The sequence below is a fragment of the Rhinopithecus bieti genome, unplaced genomic scaffold (assembly GCF_001698545.2).
Source record: "Rhinopithecus bieti isolate Rb0 unplaced genomic scaffold, ASM169854v2 scaffold_9670, whole genome shotgun sequence".
In the NCBI taxonomy this organism is placed as follows: Eukaryota; Metazoa; Chordata; class Mammalia; order Primates; family Cercopithecidae; genus Rhinopithecus; species Rhinopithecus bieti.
Window position 1 is genome coordinate 830,216 of NW_016806180.1, and position 15,169 is coordinate 845,384.

At 42.3% G+C, this 15,169-nt stretch overlaps 2 long non-coding RNA genes across 3 annotated transcripts in view; both read right to left on the bottom strand.

The window, feature by feature from the left end:
• LOC108531512 (uncharacterized) overlaps window positions 1-11,984 on the bottom strand; it is a 77,369-nt gene extending 65,385 nt beyond the window's left edge. For both annotated transcript variants that reach the window (XR_001886178.1, XR_001886176.1), the window contains exon 1: window positions 11,927-11,984. This is a non-coding gene — a long non-coding RNA (uncharacterized LOC108531512). The remainder of the gene's footprint in view (window positions 1-11,926) is intronic.
• Window positions 11,985-12,516: 532 nt separating this feature from the next.
• On the bottom strand, window positions 12,517-13,676 carry LOC108531500 (uncharacterized). Its single transcript, XR_001886171.1, has 3 exons — window positions 13,543-13,676; window positions 12,923-12,955; window positions 12,517-12,595 (listed from the first exon to the last, which is right to left on the bottom strand). It is a non-coding gene; the product is annotated as an uncharacterized LOC108531500 (long non-coding RNA).
• Window positions 13,677-15,169: the final 1,493 nt, after the last annotated feature.

The window sequence follows — 15,169 nt, forward strand, 5'->3', positions numbered from 1 at the left end:
AAAAAAAAAAAAAAAAAAAAAAAAAAAAAAATTAAACAATTGCATAAGCCGAGACAATAAGCAAGGTGACAAAGGTGCCTAAATGGAGCCACTGGCTGGCAGACATCATGCCCACAGCACCACAGCACCACAGCACACAGGGCTCCCATTTTCTGCTGATGTCTCCGCGGACTGGCAGAGTCGGTGTTCTAAAGATTGTTTGGAACTTGACTATAGCAGTATTTGAGGTCCACACTTGACTGTAGCAGTATTTGAGGTCCACTTGTAATTACGTGCTGCCTTTTAGACATTACCCTCCTCATTTGAAGTATATACAAATAAGAAAGGCAGGGGAAGGAGCAGCCCAAGTTAAAAAAAAAAAAAAAAAAAAAAAGAAGCAATCAGTACAAAAGAACAGAAACCAGTAAAAAAGAGGGAGGGCTAGGGAAGTACCAGTGAACTGAGGAAGGAGGCCTTCAGCTGTGATTTAAAAGTGGGGAGGATTTTGGCTTTAGCAATCTGGACCTAAATAGGTGTAGATATATAGAAGTGCATATAAATATAATGACGTACTTATGTTCACATACATGAGTGTATGCATACACACATACATGGGGGCAGGGGAGAGAAACAGTTGAGTTTTTCCACAGTTTCTTCATAACTCTGTGTTCCAAAATATTAAGTATTCCTGCATAACAGGAATTCAGGTGTGTTTTTTAAAATATGCCCCAACTTTTTTTCTGAATTTTATGTACAATGAAGAAGTACTAGATTTAAATAATAAGATTTAAGTAGAATTATAAAATCGTTCATGAAAAGTAAATATAAGTAGGGAGTGTTACGTTTTCAAGTAGGAAGACCGTGTCAGGAGTGGAGAGATCTTCTCTACCTACACAAATACCCCACAGGAGTCTCTATTGAAATTCGTGGGCTACAGAGAAGCCTGACTCTCAGGAAGTACCGATTGCTCCAGATCAATTATTTAACTTACTCATTTTGAATCAAGTTGAATCTGGCTCTAAGCCTGTATTGCATATTGTTTTAATTTTTCTGTATATTATGTCTCGACATGTTGAAAAAACTTTATGGAGGAGACAGACAGCCTTCCCTGAGCCAGCTAATTATCAGAGCCCAACCCAGCCCCAAACATGCCTCTGATATGCAAACTAACTAACACACAGCCGCACCTCCTCTATCCCGCCCTTGCTCCACAGGAGGCAATATTCCTCTGCCCTAATCATCCCAGGGCCAGGTGCCAGGCAACTCCCTAACTGCATGTGTTTGAGGTACCAGGGAACCTCAAAAATAATGAAAAAAAAATGACCACCCCTATAGCTTAGGGCCTTCTGAAATTATGCAAAGCAGCCAATCCTAAAGTGTTCACCCACCTTGCCTTGTCTCTCCTGGAAAACTCCAGTAAAGGCTCTGGCCTAAACCTTCTCGTCGTCTTGCCTTCTGCCTCCTGACCATCCTGGCGTCTTCCCCACGTGACTCTGCTTGGCACTAGAAACTGTGAGGATCATGAACTTTGTTTTCCTGAGCCTCTCCAGTGTCTCCTCTTGTGACCACAGCTGGCTGACCATCTTATATGAGAATACAAAATGCCAAACACAGTGGCTCATGCCTATAATCCCAACTCTTTGGGAGGTTGAGCAGTGAAGATCACTTGAGGCCAGGAGTTTGAGATAAGCCTGAGCAACATAGCAAGATCCTGTCTCTAAAAAAAAAAAAAAAAAAAAAAAAAATTAGGCAGGCATGGTGGCATGCACGTAGTCCCAGCTACTGGGGTAGCTGAGGCAGGAAGATTGCTTGAGCTCATGAGTTTGAGGCTCCCATGAGCACTGATTGTACCACTGCACTCCAGCCTGGGTAACAGTGAGACTGCATCTCTAAAAAAATAAATAAATTGAATAAATAAATACTTTTTAAATAAAAATTACAAAACAAAACCCTCATTTGTCAAGTTTGGTAAAAGATTCAATCTCGACTACTTTTTGGGGACCCCTCCCTGCTTCCTGCCCCCCTGGGATTTAATGAAAGCCTCCTGGCTAACACAGCCAAGGAAACTGGAGAAGGGCTTCTGGTGTTCAGGCCTCAGAGGCTGTGCTGCCAGTGCTCAGGCTCTTGGGCATGTGAAGTTGCGAGAAGGACACCTGCTAGTGCCCCCTCCCTCCCCACTCCCCACTGCCAGACTCTGCCATGGGGACATCACTGACTCCTGGCACCCAACACAACCATCCCACCTTGAAGCCCTGCCATCTCCAGGTTCAGAGCTCTTCCACTTTCTCCAAGAAAAATTGGAAATCATAGTTTCTGGGAAAATCTCCTCAATATCTTAAAGTTGGCCACCAATTAAACATCTTATGTGCACTGTAGCTGTCTACATGGCCAGGGGTTGAGTTTGCCTGAACTCAGCCCCCAGTGGCCTGGCAATGCTTCCCATGAGGGTGAAGTGGCAATTCCACATTCTCTCTTTTCTGCTGATAAGCCGACCCAGCAAAAGCAATAGCACTACTGCTAATTTTTCAGTAACTCGTCCTGTTGTGAAAGAAGTATGGGTGCTAACTGCATGTGTTTGAGGTACCAGGGAACCTCAAAAATAATGAAAAAAAAAATGACCAAAGTCATTATTTCCAAAATGGGCATAATAAAGCCCTTGCCTTCCAGACTTTACAAGGTTGTTGGGAGGATCAAATGAGTTGGGATGCTACAATGCTCTAGACGAATGCATATATGGTAAAGAAGTTGGGTAGTACCAGGTGGAAGAAGAGAACAGATAGGGAGTACAGGGAGAGCTGCTGGGACTACTGTTGCTCAGAGCCACTCTTGCTTCCTTTACATTTATGATACCTGTTTGCAACAGTGAGCACTGCCGTTCTATGTAGCCAAACGGGAAAAGGACAGTCCTTTTCCATGTCATGTAGCTTCAGAATTGCCACCTGTACATAAACGGGTTGCATTACCCAGGAAGAACCAAACAGTTTTACGTACCAGCACCATACTTTATAAATGGCGATACACTCATGTCTAATATCCTCTTTTCACTATGGAAGGTCAGTCAGCCACAGTGTGTTTGTCCATTTTGCGTTGCTATAAAAGAATGCCTGACGCTGGGTAATATAAGAAAAGAGGTTTATTTCACTCATAGTTCTGCAGGCTGTACTAGCATGGCACTCACATCTGCCACTCACATCTGCTCAGCTTCTCATGAGGCCTCAGGAAGCTTACAATCATGGTGGAAGGTGAACGGGGAGCTGTCATGTCACCTGGGGAGAGAGGGAGCAACAGGAGAGAGGAGGAGGTGCCAGGCTCTTTTTAAACAATCAGCTCTTACATGAACTAACAGAGTGAGAGCTCACTTATTACCATGAGGACAGCAACAACACATTCATGAGGGATCTGCCCCATGACTCAAATGCCTCCCACTGGGCCCACCTCAAGCACTGGAGGTCACGTTTCAACGTGAGATTTGGAGAGTTACATTCAAACCATGTTACCGAGTGTGTCCATTCTAGAGTAGAATGCACAGGAGCAGAGACATGTGACTGATCGCAGAGGAGAGGACCTTGTATCTGTGGCTTAGCCCTCTGATGCCCAGACAGATAAATGGAAGAGAACTGGAGAAATTAATAAAAGAAATTCAGGATATCATATGCACAGAGGCTTTGCTGGCCATAGTACCACTTTGTGTTTCCTGTTCTTCTTTGTGGTTCTGCTGACATTATTTATTCATGATAACAGGGAATTAGATTTTGTTCTTCAGGGCAGCGAAACAGATGTGAAATGCAGCAAATGCGAGGGTGTGTGTGTGTGTGTAAATGTATCTAAAATGGGTATGGGGACATATAAAAGCTTCACAAATCACAGGACTACCTTATATGTTTTGTAAAATTTTAACATGTGCAAAGCACTTTTTAATGTGTTCTTTCATAAATTATGCATGTTGATGAACATCATAATTTTATGGGATTGGGCAAGAGGGAAAGCCCAAGGTGTCTAGGGTTTCAGATTGCAAGCACAGCTGAAAGAGTCTGCTCTTTCTGGAAAAGGCCATCAGACTCAAAGATGACTCTTCTTTGTGCTGCTTCTGCCAATCCACTCTAGATCTGCCCCTTCCCCTGAGAAGTGCTGATGAGGATGAAAGGGCCTGTTGGAGGGTCTAAGAAGGATGAGCAGCGCAGGCTGGAGGGAGCCACTGACATTGCAAGAGGCACAGAGTGTGCTGCTTTGGACAACTGTCCAGAGTGGTGCAACCAGACCGGGCCAAGGGGCCTCTTGCACCGACTGACGTGAATGGCACCTGTAGGAAAGTTGCCGATTGTGCATAAACATGCTTCATGCAAACGTGGCCGGCTGGAACCACTTTACGCCCTCGTCTTCCCTCACCCTGCTTCCACAAACACACCCAGACACACACCGACTCATACACATGCAAACACATTCAGGCCCTGTGTCCTCCCAAAGCCTCACCTGGCGTGGACAGCTGGCTAGCTCTCAGGAGGGAGAGTCAGAATAGAACAGAGCAGATGTTAGCCATACGAAAATGCTGAAGGAGAAACACAGGGCATGCGGAGCCACGGCGGGAAGAAGGAAAGGTACGTTAGAAACTGCAGTAGCAATCATGAAGTAGTACGTGAATCTGGATTGTATACCAGCTTTCAGCCAGAGATCTCAGAGAGCTTCACTAGCATCATTAGAGAGGTTATCATTTCCATTTTGGATGTGGGAATGCATCGAGGGAAAAGGGTTGGATCCCTTTGACCAAGGGGCGAGGAGCAATCCTGATGGTGAAGGAGCCCAAGGTTGTTTCTCCATTAGACTGGTTCAGATGGTTGAGAATCCAGGATGCACAGTGACCTCAAACATCCCTACCCTGGGCACTCTCAGTGACCCCAGGTTGCAGGACTTTCCTTTCCATTAATAATGGATCACATGCCACAGAAGGGAGGTCTCTAGTCAAGGGTTTTGTCCCTGGTCCCATCCTGCTAAATATTTTAAACAATTTTTTTGTGAAAACAAAACCAATCTGATTATCAAATTTACAGCTGCCAAAAGTTAGGGGAGATGACTCATTTCTTAGATAACAGAATTGCTTTGCAAAAAACCTCTACCAAGCTGGAATGATTGAGCTGACCTAACTTGATAAAATTTAAAAGGAATCAATGGAAAGCCCTAAACTCAGGTTTAGAAAGTCAGCTGCGCTGACACATGACATAGAAAACCAATAATAGCAATCTTTTTGAAAAAGACTTGAAATGTTTAGTTGACTCTGCAATTTAGAGAAAAACTTCTAAGAAAGCTAATGCAACCGAAGACACATTCACAGACATATAGGGTCATGTAGTCATAGAATATTATTACTGAAGGTGACATTAGAGGTCATTGCATGATGGAGCAGAAGTCCTTCAAGGTTAAATATCAGACTAGATAGAAAGGATATAACATGGGTTCTATCTTGTGCACCAACTCTAATCAATGAGAAGTTGCTGCCTGGAGAACCGCTTTTGAGAAGGATTCTGAATTCTTATCTGGGCTCAGCAGAAAGGAGGGCTGTGAGAATGGAGTGATTCTGTCGTGGCCTAGAGAGGGAGTCCCAGGGCTACAGATGTAGGAATAGAGAGCTCCATGGGCCTGCCTGCTCAGCCCCATGGAGCTCTGTATTCCAGTGCATCCTGTTGCAAGCACCTGCAACCTCTGCCTAGGCACGTTCTCCTGATCTGCACATGGGGGAGGCTGGGTGTGCTATGAAGTAAATCCCTCTGACAGATGGGAGTGGGAAGATAAATATCCCTGACATCCTCGCCCCTCAAAGGGGAAAATCCTCAGGTGTGCTCTGCAGCCTCTCCTAGAGTTCACCAGCAAGTTAAGTCTCAGTTGCCCATAGCAGTCACCGTTGGATGCTTTTCTTGTCTGTCTCACCTCCCCAGTCCTCCACAGATGCTTCCAGGAATCACCTCCCAAATAAAGCACTTTCACCCAAATCTTTGTGTCAGGATCAGCTTCTGGGGACACTCACCCAACACAGCTTCTTGTTTTTCATTCTTGATAAAACAAAGAAAACAATAAAAAACCCAACAGGAGCTGGGCGACACGATCAAGTATAGTGTGAAGCACTAGATCACTGAGAACCTGAGGACAGAGATCAGGATTATGAAGGGCCTGGTGTCCCTCAGCCAATAAGGAAGAACTCACAGAAAAGGGTGATGATTCTGGGAAGCAGAGAGGCAGAGGGCAGAGGGCAGAAGGCAATGCTTCCGCTACACAGAGGCAGTTGAGCATTGAGGTTATCAACACTGAGTTTGGTTTGGCAACCCTGGGTATACAGTTCAGAGTTGCCACCTACTAGAAGTGTAATCTTAGATATGTTTTTTACCTTTTTTAAACTTCTCTAAAACTTTGTGTCCTTATCTGTAATATAGACATTGTAATCATGTCTACCTCTTAGTGTGACTTGGTGAATTAAATGTGATAATGCCTGACTCATAGTAAGCACAAAATAAACACCAGCTATGTAAGACAAGCAAGACTTATTTTTAAGCTCTTGAAGGCATTATTAGAGCCAGTGTTTCAATATTAAAGGCAATCAGATTCACATTTAAATTAATCAGATCATTATTTTTAAATCATACTGATAATGTGTGTTGTCTGGCAATGAAACTGGCTTCCTTGTGAATGGCCAGGAGGAGGCGAGAGTTGGCTGTGGGTGGGTTTGGGACAGATGCCCCTCTCCCTTGCCCTACTGCTTTCTCCAGCCTCTTCCCCAGCTTTCTTCCTTACCTCCCCCATTTCCCATCCAAGGCCCTAAACTGTTTAAAATCTCCAGGGACTCCTTTGTTTGCTTTCCTTATAAGCATATTCCTGGCAAATGCGGATCTCAAGAGGCTAATTTGGTGCCATCTGGAAAGAGCACTTTCGTCTTCCCCAGCACTTCACTTCCAAGATGCATTTGTACCAAGCCCCAAGGCAAGTGGCTGGGCAGCACAGCTTCAGAGGAACATATGGTGGAGGGAAGCCACCCACAGACACCCTGGAGAGGAGCTGAACACAGACTTCCTTTCTCCACTGACTGGGGTTGTGAACAAAAGGTTCATGAAGACTCCTGCAGCAGGATTGAATAAAACCAGTGTCAGGTGGTCATCCTAGAGCAGGACCCAGTCCATCAGGACTGGGAAGCTCACATCGGCTAGATTGCAAAGTGGACAGGAAACTACCTTCCTTCCTAATCCTCATCCATGCCCCCTCCTCCATGCAGTCTACCTTCACTGTCTCTCCACACTCCACATTGCTATAGTGCCATTTTACTATTACACTCTTTAGAGAGAGGACACACACAACAAACTGTTACTTTATGAGAATATCTAAAATATGAAAAAAGTATTAGCGCTAGATCAGACACCAAATACTCCCACCAACATCAAAATTAACAAGGGATTGTTGGTATACCATGATGTCAATTCCTCTACACATTTAAGTTATTACTTATTTAAAAATCACTGTATTTGAAAGTAATTTGCAGTTTAGAATTTATCACTTCACAAGAATTCCCGAGTAGGCCCCAGGGCCAATGATATTAGATAAAACACAGTCAAACATAAGGACGTTACTTCCATTCTTCCATTGCTAAAGTAATTTTTTTCCATTTAACAAGCATTGATTGATTGTCTACATGCTGGACATTGTTTTATATGCTGGGGATTCAACCTCAAAAAAGACAAAGTTGGCTGAGCACTGTGGCTCATGCCTGTAACCCCAGCACTTTGGGAGGCCAAGGCGGGTGGATCACGAGGTCAAGAGATCAAGACCATCCTGGCCAATATGGTGAAACCCTGTCTCTATTAAAAAATACAAAAATTAGCTGGGCGTGGTGATGCATGCCTGTAGTCCCAGCTACTTGGGAGGCTGAGGCAGGAGAATCGCTTGAACCCAGGAGGCAGAGGTTACAGTGAGCCGAGATTGTGCCACTGCACTCCAGCCTGGGTGACACAGCGAAACTCCATCTCAAGAAAAAAGACAAAGTCTTTGCCCTATGGGGAAATTATTTCAAACATTAAAAAATAATCAATAAAATTCACTGTGGAATGCAATTCCCTAATGATAATATGTGCGATGATCTGCGTGGAAACTATCACAGTCGGAGTACCAACTGGCCTGCAGAACTCCAAACGCACCAGCCCCAAGTGGCTGCCTTGTCCATTATGTACATTGTTAACTCATAACTAAGAAGAAGCAACAATGTAGGGAGAATGTGTGAATCTATGCTTTGAGGCCATGTAGAGAAAAGAGTAGAGACCACAGAGGTAGCGCACCAAGTCATAATACCCTGGAACTCAAGGATGTGTCTTAATTATTTTTATGTTTCCTGCCCCTGGCATATCATAGGAGCTCAACAAGTATTTATTAAACTGAAAAACCTAACATATAGCGCTGGCATTACAGCCAATTTTGTTTTATCCTTGGCCTTTACTGTTGAATATTGTTTAATTCGCTGGTTTGCTCAAATTCTCTTGATGGTGCTTGTGCACGAACAATGCTTCCCTGCAGTGAGGCATCCTCTTTTCCTTAGCTTTGTTCTTCCTCATTTTCTCCTTTTAAAACTTAGTTTTAATTGCAAGATAAGCTGGGGCTATTGCAGAAAAATCAGCAAAATTCAGCACAAAGAAGAAGAAGAAAAAAATTCTCTTCTTTTCCTGCCACCTGGCAATAATCAGTATACACATTTTGGTAAGTCCACTTCTATATCTTTTATGATGTATAATTGGAGGAAAAAAAATATATATACATCCCCTTTCCAAGTGCCATTGTCAATTTACAGGCATGAATGGGGGACTATATCCCACTGGGAGTTAATCTGGCCCCGGGCCATTTCTGTTTGGCCAGATCTACCTACTGCCCAAAGTTGACCACTGAAAGTCGATGGCTATGTTGTTGAAAAAGGCATGATGTTAAAGGCTGTTTCCTGTGGATCAGGGGAGCCTGGGCTGAGCTGAAAGCAGGAGGGTGAACAAGGCAGAACTGCTATTCTCCCTCATGAGCGTTATCTCCATTACAGGCAAGGGAACTTCTGGAAATTATGTTGCATTGAAGAAAATGGTTTTTTTAATTACTGTGGATTTAAACTGTGAACTCTGTGATGCAAGCCAGCATGTTTTATCTAGTAGATGTCCACTGGAGGGTCACAGAAAGAATCAAGTTACATATGTACCCCTCAGTGCAAGTGAGAGAGCTCATGGGGTTGGAGCGGGGAGATGGTCAGTGCTGAACTTGAACTGACAAAGCCCAACGGCTTTGGTGAAGATCCCACCACGCCTATTTACCTCCAATGATGGCATCTTCACTGCGTTGTTCAGAATTGGAGACTAGAGTGGATTACTGAGCTAGGCAGTAGAAGAAAGCAGGGTCCTAATCCTGTGAGGTGGCAGGATTTTCCAAAAGAAAATATAATTTTATTACTTTAGAAGAAAGTGGATCTCTTTCCAAGAAAAAAAAAAGAAGGCAGATTTCAATACAGGAGGCAAGACTGTGAAAGCACCCCCATACAAATTTTAACTTCTTGGTTTTCTTCTCTCTTGGACTCCAAGAATAGTCATATTTAGCACCCAGGGTAACTTATAGCTACAATCATTCTCTTTCATTTTTTTTTAACCCTACAGTCACTCAGGTACAGAGTCACAGGACTTAATGAAGGGGCAGTAGATGAAAATGTGTCCTCCCACATCACCCCTTTGCCGAGGCCAGGGCAGGGTGGCAGTGTGTGCAGAGTTGGTCTTCAGTCCCAGAGTTCCAGTGATCTCAGATCTTTCTATCCAAGAATACAGTATGATTTTCCATCTGTTTAATTTGGTCCTCATGTCTTCTAGGAGTGTTTCCAAGTTTTCCTTATATAGTTATTAGATATTTCTTGTTAAAATCATATCTAAATATTTTATACATCTTTTTGTTATTGTAGATGAGGTCTTTGTTTTCATTATATCTTCTAATTGGTTATTATTTCTGTGTATAAAGACTATTAGATTTCTATATGTTAAATTGTTGGCTAATACTTCAAATACAATATGAAATAGTAGTGACTTTATTGCTCCTGACCTTAGCAGGAATGTCTCCAGTGTCTCTCCATCAAATAAGATGCTAGTCTGGGGACTAACATGGACAGATATTGAGATACTTTTTTATTTTTTTTTATTTAAGAAATATCTGACTTCTACTTTTTTCAGGGTTTTGAATCATAAATGGGTGTCAATTTCATCAAATATTTTTTCAGCACATACAGCTACATCATATAGTTTTTTTTCCTCTCAGATCTAATAATATATTGAATTACATTAACGAATTTAATATTTAACCAGCCTTGCATTTCTGGAGTAAGTTCCACTTGGTCATAATATATTATTCTGTATTATTGGAACTAGTCCATGGTCATAATTTTTCTGGAAGCAAACAGTAAGAAGTGTTTTGCTATATGACTTTATCCATCACACTAAAATAAATGAAAAGAAAAAGGAATTAAATGATATGCAGTATATTTTTCTTCTTTTATATGCTTGTCCTTTATAATTTTCTAAAGATTAACTCTATGGCTCTTGGATAATTTCAGCTAGCCCCTTGAACAACCTTATATATAAATGACTGGGTTTTGTAGATTTGAGCACATTTAATTAATCTGAACAATCTTTAACTATATTCTTCCCTGACTCAGTATGTGTGGTTTGCAAAATGTTACTTTTGACATTAATGAGGTGGCTGACATCCAAGGGGACTTTGAAAACTCCTGTATTTTCAGTCCCAAAAGTCTCTTTCCTTTTCAGTTAAGAGAAGTCTTTCTTTTTAATCTTGTTCTGTGTCTAATGCACAAAGTGATATATTTCTATTTTTTCATCTTTTGGAAAACACCTTTACTTTTCAATTTCGCTGTTATCGTACTTGTTCCTTAGCTAGTTTGTTTCCTTCCTTTCCTACTATTTTTTGAAACATTACTGCAACCAATTATTTTCTGCTTCCAAATATTTACTTACCACCTTTCTTTCTTTTTTCTTTTTTCTTTTTCTTTTTTTTTTTTTTTTTTTTGGAGACAGAGTCTCATTCTGTCACTCAGGCTGGAATGCAGTGGTGTGATCTCGGCTCATTCCAATCTCAGCCTCCCAGGCTCAATCGATTCTTGTGCCCTTAGCCTCCTAAGTAGCTGAGACTGCAGCTGTGTGCCACCACACCTGGCTAATTTTTTTGTGGGTTTTTGTTTTTGTTTTCGTTTTTGTTTTAGCAGTGACAGGATTTCACCATGTTGGCCTGGCTGGTCTCAACCTGACCTCAAGTGAACCACCCACCTCGGCCTCCCAAAGTGCTGGGATTAAAGGCACGAGCCACCGTGCCTGGCCACTTCTCACTTTTCTATACTGCCCACTGCTATAGGACTTGCGTACCTCCAATGAGAACTGTCCATCCTACTCCACTGATGTTGGTCTTGAGATGTACTTTGACCAAGGGAATGTGAGCAGAGATGCTATATGTCTTATCTAAGCAGAAACGTTGAGCTGTTGCAAGTTTCATAATTCTTACAGCCCCAAAGTGGTTCTAACAGCTTGGGAAGACTTTTGTTTTTCTCTAACGATACCACTGTAATGCAAAACATTTTTGGAGCTCCTCTTTTGGAGTTCACTTCAGAACCATTTTTGAAAACCTTTAATAGCTTCATAGCTATTTTTTGAAGGCATATGTATTCATTGAAAACAACCTAAAGTCAACCACAGCCAAGTACATTTTAACGGGTATGAGTATGAGCTTGGATTGAGGAAGCTCTGTATTTAAAGCATGGCTGTACTATTTAATTTCTGTGGCAATTTATCACCTAAAAATGGGAGCAATAACAGTGATGGATATGTTTTGCAACCAGCTTTCATTTCTAGTCTCTTCTAATATTTTTCCCACATCACAGGAAAGAACATTTCCCGGTTACCTTGTCTCCAGCCTTCTCAGAAATGGAATGAGATGCTCTGATTTGAAATTTGGACAGGGAGACTGAACCCATATTAGCTTGCTGGTGGTGGATGGTAGTGCAGAGATGTGTGGAGCCCAGGCATTATGAGGCTGCACCGTGACCTCAAAGGACTCTCCTTAAACCCACTCTCATTTGTGCTGTAGGTTGATTATGACCATTGGTGAAGGCTTCTTGTAATTTCCTAACATGAGCAGTAGCAGCAATTTTCTGATTCCCCAGGCCACATGGTAAACCTCAAAGTTAGTGGTGGCCTTTCTTAAGGTTTTATTCTCTAGCCCTTCTCAATTGGAAATTCCTTATATTAAATCACAATCTATTTAGAATGCTTAGCAAGGTTTCCATTTTTCTGACTGATTACTTTTGCCATAGGATTGCTGTCATAAGACTGTCCCAGAATTAAATAAAGTAATACATTTAAAATGCTTAAGACAGTGTCTGAAAATATTCCATAGCTATTATTACTATTAGGAAGCTGATCAAAATGAACAATACACCCTGAAGTCAAAAAAGGAGGTGACCATCTAGATGGGAGATTGGTACTCACAAGTGGTATGAAAATTGAATCTGAAGACAATTTCAGACGAGGAATTAGGCTCCCTAAAATAAGGCTGCCATCACCTGAAAACTCTAAAAAGAAAGACAGTTATTTAAGCAGATGTTTTGATATATTGGTTCTTAAATAATATACTAATTTTTATTCATTTTTTGGAGTATTTTGCTCAGGTTTCCCATCTATGTGAGGGAATGTGAGGGTTGTGAACCAGAGGAAGAGAAGCACCTCCTACCTCCTCCTCCTTCTCTGTCTCCTCTTTTTCCTCTTCCTCCTCCAGAAACCCCAGACCCAAGGAAGAACTGAATTGAACAACACCTTCTTGTATTTCCATGAGTTTTTCCTTAGGTCCAACACCACCACACAAAAATCCAACATCACTGGCATTTTAGGAAGGGACTTACCTTATTCACATTCCAGGTGGGTCTTCAGGCTTCCTAGACAACGAGGTTAGATATATGAGAAATCAGATTGCAGCAAAAGTACTGGGTATCTAGGTTGAAGATTGGAAGTGCTTAAAGGGAGAGAAAATAATGTAGAAAGGAGGATCCTAAATATAAACGTTCAGGAAGTTGCAGCCTTGTCAAAGATGGACTCTGTTGCCAAGTACCAATTAAACAATTCACAAATTAACAGTGTGACGCTCATCAGCTCACATTGCTTCAAGGACTGCCTATGAAAATTCCATCATGTTAAACACAAGCTACTTCTGTTGATGTCTTCTTTCTGTGTCTATCTAAATAGTGAATAATACTCAATAGAAGAAGATTAGCTTGAACGTTAGCTAAAAGTTGCTCTATTTTAATCACAAGACACCAAGAAAAGGGAAGTAAGATGTTTCTATTTTCTGTTAACATTACTTGGTTTGATATCTGGACTGAGGGAATCCAGCATAGCCTCCCTCTGCATAGTCATCCATAAGTTTAAGTCTTCTCACCTATAGAAGGGGGATAGTAGTAACTACCTTGCAGGGCTGTTGTTAGGATTAAGATAATTTGTGCAAATCATCTGAAAGATTACTGACCCTTGATCAAAACTCCTCCCAAAGGTGGTTAATTCTTGCTGCCTCCCATGACTTCCTCTCCTGTCCTGTGTCCACACAGTCAGGCTTCAGTCCCACGTGCGCTGGAGCTGCTGGCAAGAACCCATTGCAGCATCTCTTCCCATCTTCAGGTTCAGTGACGTCATGCTATTAGCTTGAAACCAGCTCCTTGGGAATATTTATTTTATGGAGATTGGCAAATGCTATAAATCAGGATTTTGTTTTTGTGTTTTGGAGAACCAGATTACCAGCACAATCACCCTGCTTTGTCCCACTTTCCCACTGATTCTGCTCCTACCAAAGTCATTGATGACCTATGTCTGGCTAAGGTCAGTAGTCAGCACATTATCTCCTCTTATTCAAGCTCCCTGGTGGACTACTGCTCTTTCTTTGAACGTTTTCTTCTCTAGAATTCTACACACACACACTTTGTTTTCCTCTTACCTTTTCAGTTGTGCCTTTTCAAGTTCATTTGTTGGATTTGCTTCCCCTACAGACTTATAAATGTTAGAGTGGCCATTGCTGTGTTCATTGGCTTTCTCTCTCTGTTAAATACTCTTCTATCCTTACTTGGTCTTACATAGTTATGTGACTGTAAATATAATCTATAAAACTCCCCAGATCTATTTTTTTTTTTTTTTTGAGACAGATTCTTGCTCTGTCACCCCGGAGTACAGTGGCACAATCATAACTCACTGTGGTCTCGAACGTCTGGGCTCAAGTGATCCTCCCACTTCAGTTTCCCAAGTAGCTGGGACTACAGGCATGCATCACCGTGCCCAGGTATTTTTCTTTTTTGTTTTCTTTTTAGAGACAGAATCTCCCTATGTTGCTCAGTCTGGTCTCCAACTTCTGGCTGCAAGCAATTCTTTCATTTTGACCTCCAAAAGTGCTGGGGTTATAGGCGTGAGCCACCACGCCCAGCCGCAATTCAATTTAAACTCATACTGCCTACTCAGCATCTCTGCTTGCATGTCTAATCGAAGTCTCACACTCAACATGGCCAAACTACAGACATTCCCCCCCACTCCCACCTGCCCCCCGCAACCTCTGCACAAGTATCTTCTCTTTGCTAGAATCTTCTCTGTCTCAGCCAATAGTATTGCCATTTGCCCACTTCCTCAGGCCAAACATCTAGGGCTCATACTTGATTGTCTTCCCACACACTCTTCACAAATGAGCGTAATTTATATGAGTAAAGACCAAGATTCAAGGCTAACAGCTCAGGTATGAACAAAGGTCCACGTGAAAACAGATGGAAAGTTAGGAATGCAGAGTCATCCGGAGCAATTGAAAGGAGGTATTCGGCCTGGCATGGTGGCTCATGCCTGTAATCCCAGCACTTTGGAAGGCTGAGGCAGGCAGATAATGAGGTCAGGAGATTGAGGCCATCCTGGCTAACACAGTGAAACCCCATCTCTACTAAAAATATAAAAAAATAGCTGGGCATGGTGGCATGTGCCTGTAGTCCCAGCTACTCAGGAGGCTGAGGCAGGAGAATCGCTTGAACCGGGGAGGCAGAGGTTGCAGTAAGCCAAGATGGCGCCACTGCACTCCAGCCTAGGCAACAGAGCGAGACTCTGTCTCAAACAACCACCACCACCACCAG